This window comes from Sarcophilus harrisii, chromosome 1, assembly GCF_902635505.1.
Source record: "Sarcophilus harrisii chromosome 1, mSarHar1.11, whole genome shotgun sequence".
Lineage (NCBI taxonomy): Eukaryota > Metazoa > Chordata > Mammalia > Dasyuromorphia > Dasyuridae > Sarcophilus > Sarcophilus harrisii.
In genome coordinates, this window is record NC_045426.1 from 412,648,664 (window position 1) to 412,666,480 (window position 17,817).

At 34.1% G+C, this 17,817-nt stretch overlaps 1 protein-coding gene and 1 pseudogene across 1 annotated transcript in view; one reads left to right on the forward strand and one right to left on the reverse strand.

Annotated features, from left to right (window-relative positions):
* The window catches only part of CDH12 (cadherin 12), an 890,215-nt gene that overhangs the window by 162,083 nt on the left and 710,315 nt on the right, over positions 1–17,817 (reverse strand). The window lies entirely within an intron of this gene.
* LOC105749292 lies at positions 729–1,934 on the forward strand (annotated as a pseudogene).

Below are 17,817 nucleotides of genomic sequence, written 5' to 3' on the forward strand. Positions count from 1 at the left end.
ACAATCCTATGAAGACAATTATTATTTATCTATATCTATATACATGATACACAGTGACAAACTATGTGGCATACATCTCTTATACAACATTTCCAGAATTAAGCTCATCATCTTTCTCCTGGACTCTTTTCTCTTCTGAATGTTTTTATTTCTGTTGAAGAAAACATTCTTCCTATTCGCTCATGTTCATGACCTCAGTATTATCCATTAGTCCTTAGTGTCCCTAATCCCTTTATATCTAATCAACTTAAAATCTTGCTGTTTCTACCATTACAATATATCTCACATTTGACTCCTTTCCATTTTCCCAGATACTACTTACCAAGCCCTCACCTTTTCTTGCCTAGATTAATGCAAGAATTCCTAATTGTTCTTCCATACTAAAGTCTCTCACCACTGCTTAGTTTGCTGCCAAATTAATTTTTGATTGTTTGGTCATTTTCAGTTATCTCTTACTTTTTGTGACCCCATTTGCAGTTTTCTTGACAAAGATGTTGGAATGGTTTGCCATTCCCTTCCCCAGCTCATTTTTTACAGATGAGGAATTGAGGCAAAACAGGGTTAACTGACTTGCATACCATTATAGCTACTGAATGTCTGGATCAGATTTGACCTCAAGTCTTCTTGACACCAGCACTCTTTCTGCTGTACCAATTAGCTGCCCCAAGGTAACTTAATCACAAATCTTACCATGGGAGAACAATATAAACTGAAGCAAATGAGGAAGGCTTCATGGAGATAATAGGATAGAATTTGGCCTTAAATAATAGCAACTCACACATTAAAATATAATAGCACTTTAAGATTTGCAGTGTCTTCCATATACACTGTCATTTGATTAAAGGATTTAATACCCAGAAGTAAGTCATTCTAAATAGAAGAGAAGCCTTGAATACACTTTCCAGACATACCAGCATTATGGTAGATAACTCCAAAGATGCTGGGCTATAGTTAACCATTCTCCAGAGGAATGAAAAGGTCACTCCTTACTTTGGCTATGTGGGAATTGATGCCATACTGGAGAAGACAAGGTGGAAAGCCATGAAGCAGGGCTTTGAATTTAATATAATGGGGGTTGGTCAGAGTGGCTTAGGGAAATGCGCATTAATCAACACTGTTCAAATCCAAAGTCAATCAGAAATCAGTCCAATAAGCTTCAGAGGAATGGATTCCCAAAACCATTGAGATAAAATCCATGACTCATGAAATCTAAGGAAGGGGTGTCTGGATGAAGTTGGTTGAGATTGATGCACCAAGTTTTGGGATCTCATTAACAATGAGAATTGCTGGCAACTATTTTATCAATGATTAGTATGAGAAAAACCTGCAGGAGGAAATTAACATCAACCAAAAGAAAAAGATCCCAGATACCCGGGTACAGTGCCGCATCTACTTCATTCCTGCCACTGGCTACTCTCTTCTACCGCTGGATATTGAGTTCATAAGACTGGGCAAAGTGGTCAACATCATCCCAGTCATTGCAAAAGTTGACACCCTAACACTAGAAGAGATACACTAAAAACATTACTGCTGACGTACTGTCCAATGGTAGTGGTGTATAACCCAAGAAAGAATTTGATGAAGACCCAGAAGACAGACTAGTAAATGAGAAATTTAGAGAAATTATTGCATTTGCTGTTATGTGCATGAATATCAAGTGAAAAGGAAAGGGATCCTCAGGAAGAAGACGAAATGGGCACCATTGAAGTTGAAAATACTACACACTGCGAGTTTGCTGATCTGCGGGATCTCCTTATTGGAACACATATGAAGAACATTAAGGACATTACCAGCAGTATTCACTTCGAAGCTTATTGAGTAAAGTGTCTGAATGGGGACAACAGCAACATGCTTTCCAAAGGTGTAGAGAAAGAAGTGGCACCCCAGGAGATGTAGAAGCCTTCCTCTGCCATAGGATCCATTCCTTCCATCCATTCCTATCCCCAAGTCACCACTCTTCCCATCCCGTTTTAGTTTATATAATTTTCTTCATTTTCGTCATCATTCATCCCTTTTATATGCTGCCATTTTCACTTGACCAGATAACAAGATACCATATATCATTGTTGAGTGTGTTAATTATTAGCCCATTGGCACTAATACTGGAAGGGAGAAGGAGGTAATAGATTTGTATTGTGTGATTCTGGATGAGAGCAGAGTTGTCTGGGTACCATCTGACACCCGAAAAATTCTACAGTGTAGGAGAGTGGGCATTGTAGACTGTCAAGTCTCTGAAACTTTAGCCTAGGATGCCAGCCTCATTTTCTGCTGCCTCCCTGCACCCTTAAGCTTTTTCTGTTCCCCTGTACTCAGTAGCTCTTTCAGAAACCAATTCTGTTTACTTCTAGAATCAGAGAAAGAGGAGAAAGTAGATGAGGTGAATTGGTAGCTACAAACTATTCTAACTAGACAGATTTGCTCAGTACCAAATAGCCTCAGATGTTTGTGTGTATGTGTGTACTGTGTTTATGTGTATAAAAGTGTACACACATATATACAATGTAATTATGTCCATATATCCACTTATCACTGTTTACATAAGGTCATGGCTTCTTAGAAAGAATGTAAGCTTTTGAAGCGCAGGGATTCCATGTCATGAGAGAGTGGATAAAGATATGGGGACTTCATCCTCCCTCCACTCTCTTGCAAATATGAAAGAATTCAAACAAAATAACCTTAAAAACAAGAGTTGATGCCCTTATCTTCCACCTTAAGGAAGTGACTAGTTCTAGGAAAGGAATGTGCCAAATTCTGAAACAGTGGCAAAGCTGATCGTGTGTGCCTGTGCCTGCTTATGATTTATCAATTCCAACAAGTTAATTGATGGCGAGATCTTAAAGACTGGTAGTGATGATACTGAGGTAGCTCACTCTCAGAGGTATATTAGAAGGCACAGAAAGTACCTTTTAATTCTGCCCATCCAAACAAATCATTTTGGGGCTTCTTATCTCTCCCATGTAGTCCCTTAAGCTGGAGAACTGGAACAAAATAGAAATCAGGTAGTGCTACAGTCAAGTTTTCCATCAGCTATCATTACTTTTTGTTGGAATATAGAGACCACTGATTTGCTGGGAACTTGCTTGGATTTATGATTTTCTTTTTTTTTTTTTTAATAGTTTTTTATTTACAAGTTATATGCATGGGTAATTTTACAGCATTGACAATTACCAAACCTTTTGTTCCAATTTTTCCCCTCTTTCCCCCCACCCCTCCCCAGATGGCAGGATGACCAGTAGATGTTAAATATATTAAAGTATAAATTAAATACAAAATAAGTATACATGATCAAATTGTTATTTTGCTGTACAAAAAGAATCGGACTCTGAAATATTGTACAATTAGCCTGTGAAGGAAATCCAAAATGAGGGCAGGAAAAAATATAGGGATTGGGAATTCAATGTAATGGTTCTTAGCCAGCTCCCTGAGTTCTTTCATTGGGTGTAGCTGGTTCAGTTCATTACTACTCCATTGGAACTGATTTGGTTCATCTCAATGATTTTCTTTAAAAATAATATTAAATTCCTTCTCCTATTTTGCTTCCTTTCTCAAAAAAAAAAAAAATGTTACTATGTCACTTTTCTATTCAACTGCAGTGCTGACCTATTGCCGCTAGAATACAATATAACCTCTTCTGTTTATCTAAATTCTTTATGAACTGATCCCTATCTTTTCAAGCTTATTGGATATTATTCCTCCTCCCACAATCTATAATCCAGCAAATCTAGTTCTTTCTTATACTATGTTTGGCCCAGAAAACCTCACACAGTTTGAATGTTCTCTTTTTCCCTTAGGGAAGAACCTTCAATCTCATAATCTCTTTTCCTTTAAGATAAACCTTACTCACTAAGCATCTTCTTTATGAAACTCTTCCTGATCCCTCTAATTGCTAGTGCCTTCCCTCTCAAACTACTTTGAATTTAATTTTGTGAATATTGATATTAATAATAAAAGAGTCCAACAGAAATCTAGTCCCAAACATATGGACAGAGGGCACAGTTCAAGTATGAAGTTTGATTAGCTGGCATCTTGAAATATTTAATAACTTGTGACAGAGATGTCCTTACTCATGCAGAAAATGTACTGACTAGCTCTTGTATGTTTACTTTTTAGTGAGGAAAATCCTTTTAACTGTTTATTAAGTCAGAACTGAGAATAAATACAAAGGATTCCGTTGGGGAAATTTTCTCTCAGTTGGCTTCTGAATTTGTAAGAGTACAAGATGTAAGCTTGGGAGGTAGATAGAGGAGCAAGAAAATGTGGCTGCTCTAGCTGTCAGACTCTTCTCACCTGGACTGATATGTGACTGTGAATGCCTGTGTCAATGTTTTTAGCTCTTTGTATTCTCCCAGTACTTTGTCTAGTATATTGAGGCAGAATAGATGAACCTGAGACCTTGTCAACTCCAAAATGTCAAAAGAGCTACTAATAGTTTAGCAGCTATAATTAGAAGAATGTAGCCTTGAACAGTGAGATGGAGGTATTCCATTAGTGGGTTGGCCTGGTCTTCTATGCCATATTCAGATGTAAACCTCATAGTGGAAAGAATGTTGATGGCTGCCACTTTAGTTTGAAACCATTCTCCACCTGATCTGAAGTTGTAGAGGGAATAGAGTGTTAATTAAAGTATTGAGAGAATATGGCTCTGTACTTTGACTTTTGATATGTTTTTTCAGTTAATATCCCTTTTAAAGAGCTACTGGATGCTTCTGATTTATCAGTTCCAATAAGTTAATTGATAGTGAGATCTTAAAGACTGGTAGTGATGATACTGAGGTAGCTCATTCTCGGAGGCAGATTAGAAGGAACATGGTAGAAAATATTTCATGAGCTGATAACCTTAGATGAACTCCACTGACTCTAAATGTTACTCCTAGAATCCTGGGAAGGTCAATAATCACCCTTTTAGAGACCTAATATATCAATGTGAGTTTGGTGAATAAGCTCCAAGGAGACTATGATATCACCAATAACTTCTAAGATTTTTCCTTCTTTTTTTTCAGCATAGGTTAGGAAAATGGCTACAAAAGCCAGGACTTGCTTCTCTCAAAGGTGGAGCAAAGCTCAAGCCATGTTTCCCATAAAACAGCTTTCTTGGTAGACTCTCATTGACATAGCTTTCAGGTCTTCTAAGGCCATTAACATTTCCATTCAGGCAAGAGTGGAGCTCCTCCTACCCTCAGGACTATGAGAACTATTATACCCTACCTTCATGATCATACATATTTTCATATGGATCAATATCTCACATATATAGAAGCTAAGTGCCTGCACATCTTTTTTGTATATCCTTACTATATTAGGATTAAATAAACCTCCTTCTTGTTAACTGCTCAATGACTTATGAGTATCTGAACTAATAAGTTGCCAGTTGGTATCAGGCTAATCCCTAAAAGTGGCATTACATGTTATGCTATCTATATTTATAAAAACAATTCTCTTTCTAATTAGAACATAATTTCATTATAAATAGTTATTATTTTATTCTTTGGTACTCATATCTCTACAACATAAGAGTTCTGTCCATAGTGGCCTCTTAATAAATAACTTGATGATGGATTGACTCTAGAAGACTGATGATGAATTATGTTTTCCAAATCTATTTTTTTGCAACATGGTTAATATGGAAATTTAAATTTTGATTTCACATGTATAATTAATTGATTTCATATTCCTTGCCTAATCAATAGGTTGGGAAGTAGTAGTTGAGAAAAAAAATTGGAACTGAAATTTTAAAAAGAGAATGTTAAAAAATATTTTTAAAAAGAGAGAATATTGTTGGTGTGAGCAACAAGCTACAAGAGATTAATTTTCTTTTGTACTTTGAAAATGAAACTAGCCTAGAAGTGATAGGTCTAACTCATTGTTTGCATGACCCTGGATGAATCATAAACTTAGTGTTCTAGGTAAATATCACAGATTGGAAAAGAAGGTTAGGACTCAAATTAGCAAAGCAAGTTTCCTCATTGGGACATTACTTACACAAATGGAATCACAAGTCTAGACCCTATATCCATTATTTCTTGTCACCTGGACTATTTTATTAATAGTCAAAGCTTATATTCTGAGCAACTGCATCAAAGTATTTTTACATTTAACCTGACAGGAAAAGTGGTCTTACAAAAACATGCCTTTGTTCTTTTTCTTTCCCTTCTCCTAAGATAATAGAATAGTTAATGGTCAGTCTGAGTACTTTGATATGTGAAGGGAGTCTCAGCAGATGAAATAAGGACAGTTACTTGGTGTAGGTCATGGGGAATGATATTATAAGGGATTGGGAACCTTGTAGTAAAAAGGTTTTAAGTAGATGAAATCTACTGATGACAACCCAGAGGTGGGAATCCAGAACAAGAGGCAGGAACATTTGTGAAAGATGAACTTGATCTGTACCATTTTTCCCTACCAAATTTTCTTCCTGAACTAACCAGATGAAAGTTCACTCATACCAACATACTATTAACATATCTTATCCCATTATAGCAAAGATGCTTAAAAATTCTAAAGAAATATTAATACATTTCAATCATATATATATATATATATATATATATATATATATATATAAATTTCAGTTGTCAATGTCGGCTAATGAAATAACAAAAAGTATACATTCCAGATAGATTTAAGGCATTTTTCTCATATTTTTATATTTAAGATACATATACATTTTATATATATATATATATATATACACACACACATCATTTATATATCTAACATATATATTATATAAACATGCTTTAGTATAATATCCTTTTCTCATTCTAATTGTATTTTAACAAAGGACATAAAAATAAAACTAATGAATTGCTATAAATAGCCTTACTTGGCATTTTCCCAAATCATGAGGCATTCATAATATTGTCCATTTTCATTTTAGAAATAAACACAGTATAATCAACATCTTCCTTCTATGTGTTTTCCCTTTTTACAAAAAAGTGGAGGGGAGATTTATGACTCACTGCAGTGCCACATTGCAATTCAGATCAGGAGGCCCCTGGTCTCAGAACACATTCCCCTGACCTGTCACTTACAGTTTCAGCAAAGCTCCCATTGCATGCATCTGTAAAGGGAGATGCTGACATTGCCCTTGTGGGGATTATCGTTTCAGAGAAAAAAAATTACCAATAATATGTTCTGAAGATATACTTCTGAAGCTATGTTTACATAAGTAATGTGAGGAGAAATATTTTGCCTAGAGAAGCCCATTTCCAGCTTAAGCATTCATGTCTGTGCTGCCCTGATAATAGTATAAGCTTCCTGGCTCCATCAATATCTTGAATACTAGACACAATCAGAAAGGCCTATTCCCTTTCTTTTTTCCTTTCCAGAAAGCACTAAGACATACACAAATATACACACACATGTACATGTGTGTATGTGTATATGTATTTTATATATACACATACACACATACGCATATACCTTTTTTTTTTTTTTGCTTTTCCCCTCTTTCAGCTGTCAGAAGTAGTCACATCCTCAAAAACAATGCTGCCTTTCCCCATTATAGGATGATAAAGAATGACAGTTTTAGCTTAATATGTCCAATATGCTAGCAGCCAGTGGCAAGCAGAGCTGGACTCGGTGCTTAGTGCATGACCAATCTATTTCTAATGTTCTTAGCATAATAGTACTTGATTTATATGATTTATGCTGCTGACAGAAGCAGACTATCTATGAGCATGAATTTATAATTTAAGGAACATTTTGTTTTGTTTTGTTTTAAAAGCATGTTTCTAAATAAGACTTACATATTAATTGGAGACTTTTCTTTTCAAGGAACTTACCTATATAATGTAAAGTTTTAAGAGTAAGTTCACAATTAATCCTTAAACCAAGGTAATACGTTACTTGGCTGACTCTCTAAAACAGTTCCTTCAGTTGGCTATTCTTCCTGGATTTTACTTAATGGGGAGGGGGAGAAGAGGAAGAGGAACTCTATCTATCAGATAATTGTTCTGATTGGAAAGCATTTGAGTAATTACATTTCCCCTTTATTCTACTGCATCAATCCTCTGATTGGTTGCAAACTCACTAGACAATAATCAAGCATAATTCTGTGTCCTGTATTTGTGCATTGCTGAGGAATCAATAAGTGCGAAATAATAACCCCAAACCACTAAAACTCAATTTGGCTGGGGGAGGGATCACTTTAACTGCTTTAGCTACCTAAATGAGAACATTTTACAGTAGCCTGCTCACAGAGGCCAAGGTTGTTTGCAATGTTCTGAAAAGACAAGTTGCCTGAAATAGCACAGTTGGTGGGCTGTACCAAAAGTGCAAGTAAATTAATAGTCAGGTACATCTGGCTGCACTCAATCTTCCAAATGCTGCCTTGGAATAAAAAAAAGAAAGAAAGCTCCACAAAGAGAAAACTTCAGGCCCATATTCATGGAAATCAATGGGCAATTTCAATTTGAGAAAAACCTGGTTACCCATCCACAATAATAGGATCAAAAGCTTTTAACAAAAGGGATTATGGTGTGAAGACAATCATTAAAAGGAAAAAAAATTGAATAGTGAGAAAAACTGTTTTGTTAAAATATCACTTTTCATTTAGTTTTACAAAGCACCATGTCAATTTAATTCAGAAATAGGAAGTTTATTATTTTTACATTAAGAATGTTATGAATGGGCAAATTGAGAAAAATTTCCACACTTGACAATTTCAGGTATTTTTATCATTTGGGGGAGATTAGTTTGCAGACTTACCTGATTCAGACTCATAAAATTTAGAAAAGGACATATCTAAAAACTTCTTGCAAACATGTATTTTTTGGGTTTGTTGTTTTGTTATTAGCATAATCTTATTCTTTGGGATCCCAACCATAGCAAGCCAGGCCCTTCTCTCCTCCACTCTCTCATAAAGTCTGTCTAACTTCATGTCCATTTCTTCTATGACACTATCTCATTCTCTGCTGCTCTCCTTTTCTCTTGACTCAATTTTTCCTAGATTAGGGTCTTTCCCAATGAATCTTGTCTTTTAGGCCCAAGTCTTTAATTTTTCTTGTTTTTAAGAGACTTTTTTTATCTTAACAGTATTTTATTTTCTAAATACATGCAAAGATAGTTTTCAATGTTCACCTTAGCAAAATCTTGTGTTCCAAATTTTTCTTCTTTCCTCCCCCTTTCCATCTTCCCAAGACAATAAATGATCTGATATAGGTTAAACATCTACAATTCTTCTAAACATATTTCTATATTTGTCAGGCTGCACACACACACACACACACACACACACACACAAAATCAAATCAAAAGGGGAGAAAAACATGAGAAAGGGGAGGGGGGGAAGCAAACAAACATAAAAGGTGAAAATCTTATACTTTGATCCACAGTAAGTCTCATAGTTCTCTCTCCGCATATGGATGGTACTTTACATCATAAATCTCCTGAAGCTCCTTGAATTACCTCATAGTTGAAAAGAGTAGCCAAAGTATTTAAACTTTGGTTTTAGCATTGATCTTCCAGTGAATTGTCTGAATTAATTTTTTTAAGTATTGACTAATTTTATCTCCTTGTTGTCTAAATGATTCTCAAAAATCTTCTCTAGGACCTCAATTTGAAAGCACTGGTTTTAAGATGTTCAACTTTCCATATATAATAACAAGATAAGAGGCTATTCAATATCACCTAAAATACACATCCTGACTAATTAATATAGCACATAGAGGGATCGTCTAAACACTTAGCTAAGTATTTCAAAGAAATTCCTTTGAGATATGACTAATATTGAAAGTATCATAATAACTCTAGAGAAGTTCTAGAACTACCAGATTTCTATTCAGTATTTGATTTGATTGGGAGTCTAAGATCTTTATTGAGGGGTATAGGAAAGTTTTAGAGGGAAGATACTTTCACAGCTTTCCAAGACATTCATTATTAGATAACCTGTGCAGTTTTCTGTTAGACAATGAAGGAAATTAAATAATGATTAAGTAATTGATCATAATTTAATGATACTATTTTAATCTTCTTGAGTATGGTTGCTTCTTTCTCTAATTTACTACTTCCCTTTCTTTCAATTGTTCTAAGATTTCCTTATTTCATTAGTGTAGGCACTTCTTCTACAATACATCCTGTAAAAACTCCATTACTTGATGAATGTTTTTTCAATAAATTGCAGTGGTGAAAAAACAAATTATTATAAATACACATGCAAAAAGCCCAAATGGGGATACTTTTTGTGTGCCTTATATGGCTATCTTCCAGGACTAGAAAATTTTTTCTCCTCATATCTACCTCCTTGCTTCTTCAGTTTCCTTCAAGATTGTGCTCTACTGAACCAAGAGAATATTATACACAGCAACAAGATTATGTGATGGCTCTCTTCAATGGATTTGGTACTTTTCAATAATGAGGTAATCCAAGACGATTCCAATAGACTGTGATGGAAAGTGCTATCTGTATCCAGAGAGAACTATGGAGACTGAATGCAAATCAAATCATAGTATTTTTACTTCTTGTTGTTTGCTTGGTTATTTTTTTACTTTCTCATGTTTTTTTTCCCCTTTTGATCTGATTATTATTTTTTTTTTTTTTGCACAGCATGAGAAATATGGAAATATGTTTAGAAGAAATGTACATGCTTAATTTTAATAGGATTAATTGCTGTCTTCCTGAGTGGGGTGGGAGGGAGAGAGAGAAAAATTTGAAATATGAAGTTTTGCAAAGGTGAATGTTGAAAACTATCCTTGCATGTATTTGGAAGAAAAATACTATTAAAAAAAAAAAAAAGATTGCACTTTGATCTATCTTCAGACCTTTCCCTAGTCATTCTAATTTCCTTAAGTGACTTTCCTATGAGATTATTTTCTATCTAACATATATATATTTATATGTTATATGTTATACATACATACACACACAAATGTATATATATAAATCATGTGTACATAATTGTTAGCATGTTTTCTTCTCTATTTTAAGGTGTGCTTCTTGAATGCAGGGAACCATGTTTTTGCCTTTCCTTGTATTCTACTTTGATTTATTTTGTTTGATTATTAGATTAAATGTCCTTCTTTAAGAAAAGCTAGCCCAAACAGCTAAACCAGGCTAACAAAAACAATGTCTTAAATCTAAGCCATCTATAGATTTAGTGGATAGATTTGATGAGGTTAGTGGCAGTCAGAGAGTTGTGGAAATTCCCTTTTGGTCAGAGGCGCAGGTTCTTCATGAAAGAATTCATAAATCTCAAAATATTAATGGCAAAAATGGAAGTTTATTGTTGGATAGGAAGCCAGTTTTGCTAAAAGATTGAATTCTTTAGTGGCAAAGTCCTATTAGGGAAATGGAGGCTGGCACTGAGAAGAGAATGCCTTCTCAGTGGGCAGGGTCCTACATTGGACATTCAGTAAAGAAATGAGTAAAAGGAAACCTATTTTATGTGCAGCTCTTGGTGGAGAGAGGGGGTAGGGAGGGGCACTAGGGCATTCTAACCCGATTAGACCAGAATCTCCCGAATGAAATTGCTTTGAAGGCTTCCTCAGCCTGAATTTGAATAGAGATCCTGCTTGCCCTAGAAATGGCCCAGTCTGTAACACCATTTAATTTGTGTGGGGAGATATGCATTCCCAGAAGGGCCTGAGATTCCAAGATCAAAAGGGAGCACAGTTTCAGAGTGATAATTTTAAAGGGAACACATTTTCATACTCCCTTCAGATTGATATGATCTTATCATTTAGTAGTAGATAATTTAGAGAAATAAAATAATCATAAGATTTAAAGGGATTTTTTTTTTCAAAAAGCTAAATTCCCTTTTTCAGTATCTAGAGAAAAGGGAGTTGACTAAAAGCTAAAAGTTTCTTTTTCCAATAAGTGAAAAAGAAAAAGGTAATGTAATTTTCTAAAATTAAATTTCTCCTTCTGGCAGTTTGGAGACTAGGTATTGACCACTAGCTTATCAAATACAGACCACAAGTTCTTCTTTTCCATTCCCCTTTCTCCTAGATCCCCTGAATCAAGTTTTCCTCTCTAGAAGATCTATGGGCCCCTTTAAAGTAACATTTCTGGTTACAAAAGGCATTTTGTGTAGGGCAAGGACTTCTGGGAAAGGATTAAGAATGTCTGGATGAAGCCAACTAATCAGGTAATTCACCTTGTCCAATTAAATTATGTTCATAACAAGTTTTTGTAAAAATTTTTATTCCTCTCTTTTGTAAAAAAAAAAAAAAAAATCAGTCGTAAATAATTCTTGGTCTTTAAGGAATCAGATGATCTGATATGATATGCAAATGCAAGCTTTGCAAATTAAATTAGGTATTCTTAGTACTCAGTTTCTTTTTTATTTCAGATAATTAATTTTAGCTGACTTGGAGTATCATAACATTTTGACATAACATTTGGCTTGATTTTTAAGCCACATTTTCCTTGAATTCAGCTCCACAAATCAAAATTTTGAAATCAAATCATTTGCAGACAAATGTAAGGGATAATTATATTCATAATTTAACTGAAACTGTTCTCCCCAAAGTTATTAATCATCTATTGTCAAATTGTATGTCTTTTCCTTAATCCTCATCTTTCTTGATTTCTCTGCAATCTCCAATGTCATCAATCATCCTCTTCTTCTAGATAATGTCCTTTCTCTAAGTTTTCATGATATAGTTCATATAATTTTTTCCTGGTTTTCTGGCTACCCTTTTCACTGTTATTCAGTCTCTAGTGCTTCAACTTCATCCAAGTTATATCAAGATTAGTACCATGAAAATCCCTCAAGGATATGTCCTAGTACTTTTCTTTTTGCTCACTACTCTCTTGCTTGGTGACCTCAACAATCCCCACTGTTTTAGCTAGGAATATATACAGATTATTCCCAGATTTACATATCTAGCTGTAATCTCTCCCCAAATGAGGATACAAAGAGTTGGATACAATGGAAATGATTCAACAATAACAAACTGTAGAAGAAAGAAATTCTTTTCTAGACATTGGGGCATCTTAAATCTTCAGTTGTAACTAAATCATCATAGACTATAATGAAAGATGCCAATTGTCAAATTGATTGTTTAAGAAAAGGATAATGACAACCCTACTAAATTCTGCCTTGTATAGTCCATATCTAGAATTTTGTGCTTAGGAAGGACACTGAGAATCTATAGAAAAGGCAGAAGAGACTAAGCAAGACTTCATGAGAATGATCTGAAAGAACTTGAAAGTCATTAAACTAAAAGAGGAAAAAATATATACAACAGCTGTCTTCAAGTACTTGATTCCTAGTATTACAACAAGGAGAAACAAGAAAAAAAAAATGACAGAAGTTTCAAAAACATAATCTGATTTAGGGTAAAAACTTCCAAAGAATTAGAATTATCCAAAAATGGAGTAAGTTACCTTGGGCAGTTGTGGTTTTGACCTAACTGGAGGTTATCAAGCAAAAGATGTATTACTAAGTTTTAGCTATGTTATATGATCCAATACAGTAGCATGGAGTCTTAGAGAGAGACTTGACCTCAGAGCCAGGAAGACCTGAATTCAAGTCCAATTTTTGACATAGAATAATCTAGGGAAAATCATTTATCTTCTTAGTGTGCTAGATTATAAATTATGTTATAGATTAGTTATAAGTTACAGAAATGATACTAGCCTGCACTCATAGAAGGAATTTCCTTTTCTGGAGTTTTTTTGTATCAATGAAATTCTATGTTGCAATATGGGAACCACCTGCCAGTGGCTGCTGGAGGTCTAACTCAGACCTGTATAATGGATCTCTTCATATGAGCAGATGATGATGATACAAGGAGACTGAGAAACAGTTGCTGTTCCCTGACTTCTCCACTGAGAGGCTGTTGCATTGTCTGACCTCTCTCCTCTTCCCTCTGCCTCCAATTTATTTCATTTGCAGTCCACAACAACTGTGTCAGTAAAGGCTGCTTTGCAATTCCTTCAGATGTTATCATCCACAGATGTGAAGGCTCTTGGAGAATTGACCTGCCCCTTCACTTAAACATGGTCCTTAACATCTTCATATCCCAGGTATGTTATTGAATGAATTCTTATTCAGATATGCATTGAATTATTTATTATTAAAGGTTGTTTCCAACTCTGAGATAATTTCTGATCTTACCAAACTAAGCAGGTTTGAGTGTAGTTAGTTCTTGGATGGGAGACTGCTAGGGAATACTGAGTACTATAGGCTTTTTCTAGAAAGAAGCTAGGTGGTTCAGTCCCTAGAATGTTGGGCTTGAGGTCAGTTAACTTGAATTCAAATCTGGCCTCAGACACTTGGGCTGAGACAATTTTTGTCTTAATCTACTGAAGAAGGAAAATGACAAAACACTTTAGTATCATTGCCAAGAAACCCCATGAACAGTATGATCCAATTGTGTCATAAAGAACTGGACATGATTAAATGACTAAATAACAACAAAATATTATTTATTAAGCATGCCAAAGTGGATAAAATATATTTCCTTGTGATGAGTAAACCTATAAATCTCCCATATGAGGTCATGCAACATGATAAGAGATATTTCTCTAGTTCTTTTGAAACTATGTAAATACCAATGGAACATATGAGCTATTTATTGGTTCTCCCTTATTCTTCATACATAACTGGTCTATCTTTTTTAATTGGTAATTTATTTCTCTGATAATTTTTTTATAGTGCTTGTTCTCTGCACTTTCTTCTTTCTATTAGTCGGAGCCTGCTCCCATCCATCATTAAGGTTTATGGGAAGATATGGACAAGAATGATTTAGGATGAACAGGAAAAGGTGGGTTATAATCTTCAGCATTTGAGGCAGTACATTAGACTTGCACACCATCAAAGTAACATAAGTAAGTATTAAGGTATAATAATACAATCAGTTTTCAAACTAAGGACAAGTTGCTTCTAAGAAAGTCAATTTGCATGTTCTAATTTGAACCTTAAGATCACTTGATAATGTTGGTAAGGCAAACCTTGACCATTTGTATAGCCTATAATGACAATAAATAGAAATAATATTGCATATGAATCCCCAAAATGTTAAATTTTTACCTGTGGTTGAACTCTTTCAGAATAAAGTGTGAATATTATTCCCTGGATTAAAAGAGAGGGCTGATGGCTGATGATTTGAAACCCTGCTATAGACTCTTTGCATTGAACAGGAGGCTTTTGAGACCTCATAGAACTTATTTACAAGTGCTTTTGCCTGGGGATCACAAAATATTTTGGTTTTAATTAAAGCTTATTTGAATTCTCACACTCCAAATGGTCCATTGCACTAGATATGGAATCCCATCCAGAACAACGCATAATAATAGTACCTAACCCAAAAGACTGCTGAGAATTAGATAATATAGATGAAAAACTTTATTAACCTTAAAATGGTATACATCTGTTATCATATACATATTTGCACACCATGTTGTTATTATATAGTTCTGCTAACTATATAACTAAAAATATGGTCTTTTTAGCATAAAATTTGCTATAAAAGTATGATTGCTACTTTCTCATGGTTTCATCACACATCACCTCAATATCTTCATACATCATAGTTATGGCAAACTGAGCAAGAGAATAATGTCAGTCTTGTTTATTTCAGTCTTTATTCTGATCATTCTTTTCTTCTCTTTTTGAAAGGGTTCATTCTTCAAGAAAGGTTGTTTTTTGTTTTGTTTTGTTTTGTTTTCTGGCTGTGTTCATATTCAATACAAATAGTAGTAAATTATATCTAAACCCAGTAGAAAAAAATCTGTGTCACCTTTGAACTTGGATTCAATTCATCTGAAGTTTTTCTATGAGACTATATATTATACTATTGAATAATCATGAAATTCTGAATGATAAAATTATCTTAATCATATTTAACTTGAATTTGGTTATATTCCATCTCCAAAGAGGCATGTGTTAAATGTATTCAAGGCAGCAATCCTATGTGTAGAATGAATTAAGAGAGACAAGATACAGTACTTGCTATATCCCAAATAGTTTCTTGGTGGACAATTTTAAAGCCTTTTGAATGAAATGATAAGGCAGCCATATGGCCTAGTAGTTTTTTTTTTTCTTAATTGCTATTTTAAGAAATAACTATTCCAACTATCTTTGTTCTTCTTTTGGTTTCTTCTCTCTGGGATGTCTTGAAAAAAAGTTGTCACTCCTTGCCCAGTTTCTTCTAAGTTTGCCATACTTGATCAGGCTCAGGTTTTTTGTTTTTTTTTGTTTTCCCTCAATACATCTGATATAGCACAGCTTTCATTATTTAGTATGTTTTAAATTAAGGAGATATGGTCCTCATGATATAGCTTTAAGTTAAAAGATTGAAATTATTAACAATGAATTTTCAAGTAACAGCCTAATGGGAAACGAAGGGATTTTATGGTAATGGCACCTTACAGAATTTCTCCAAAATCATACCACCAATAGGGCTTAGGCTAAGCTTAGTTTAGGAAATTACACATTTTTTCTTTTCTTTTTTTTTCATTTAAGGATAATACCTACAACTTATAAGATTTATGATTGTATTATAGCAGCTTCCTAGAATGATAATTGGGAAAATATGTTCTTAATTCTTCTGTTAATCTAAAAGATGAACATAAGGAAGCATTCTGTAGTTTCTTTGAAGGGTCTATATAAATATTAATAGGAGAGAGAAACATATGTATTACTTTTATGTGCTAAATGAAAAAACAAATGTATTTTAAAGAAATATTATCTATTAGTTTTTATTTACCACTTAAAATTTCAACTCAGTCTCATGAAAGATGCAAAATGCCAATTTGAAACTCTAAAAATCTTCTATTGCTTATACATTATTGTTCTAAAATTTTGGCATTACATTTCAAATGATGCCACCCTGTAACAGGCATGTTTCAGATATATCCAAAGAAGAAATAAAATATGCAAAATAAATTTAGAGCTATAAGAATAACTACTTCTTACATCCATGATGTTTTCTTGGCAGACAGTTTTAAATACTTGTTCTTTGCAAGTGATTCAAACACGCCTTTGATAAGTTTTTATATGTCACTTCATAATAGTTATAATGTGATGGCACACAGCTGTACTTGGAATTACATTAACAATTCATTTTTGTACAATGTTTCCTTTTATTTGTAATATGTAATTTTCAGTGATTCTAAATATGCATTTTATTAGCTTTGATTTCTATGCTCCTGCTATGTTGAGATATGTATGCTACAGCTAGGAAAATTCCAAAATAAACAGTGATAATGGATTGGCTAACTAAATACATGTTTTCAAGTATTCTCCACCTGATACTTAAAGAGATTCAATTTGCTATTGAATTTTAGAAACCAGAAGAATCTTTCACAGTTATCCCCAAGCACCTAGTGTAGAGCAGAGATAGACTTAAGGCCCAATGAATACTCATTTAATAGGTGGCCAACTGCTTGACTGTGTCAATCTAGACTTCAGAATGGTGACACTGGATCTGGAAATTTTTTCTTATGATAATATATCCTACTATATTATTATATTTTTCTCATTATCATTTTTAAAGATATCATTGGGCTTATAAGGTCAAGCTTAGTGAGTTTCTAGGATAAAATCAACATTTTTAAGTAGAGAGAAATCAGCTTTATGATTTATATCAGAACACAAAGAAAGGAAGGGAAGCAAGTGAGGAATAAAAACAAAAGAAATGTTAAAACTCCAACAACAACAACAACAAATTATATATAGTTTGGATTTGCATAAGTTGAAAGTTTGGACAATTGGTCTGTAACTCATGGAGCATGATGAAGAAAATTACAAATAGCAACACTGGGCATCAACATTTCAAATAGTGCTGTCATTTGAGACACAGGTATTATTTATGTGTGTATTTTGGAAAGGTAGACTGTCATTCTGAGGATGATAATGCATTGGAAAAA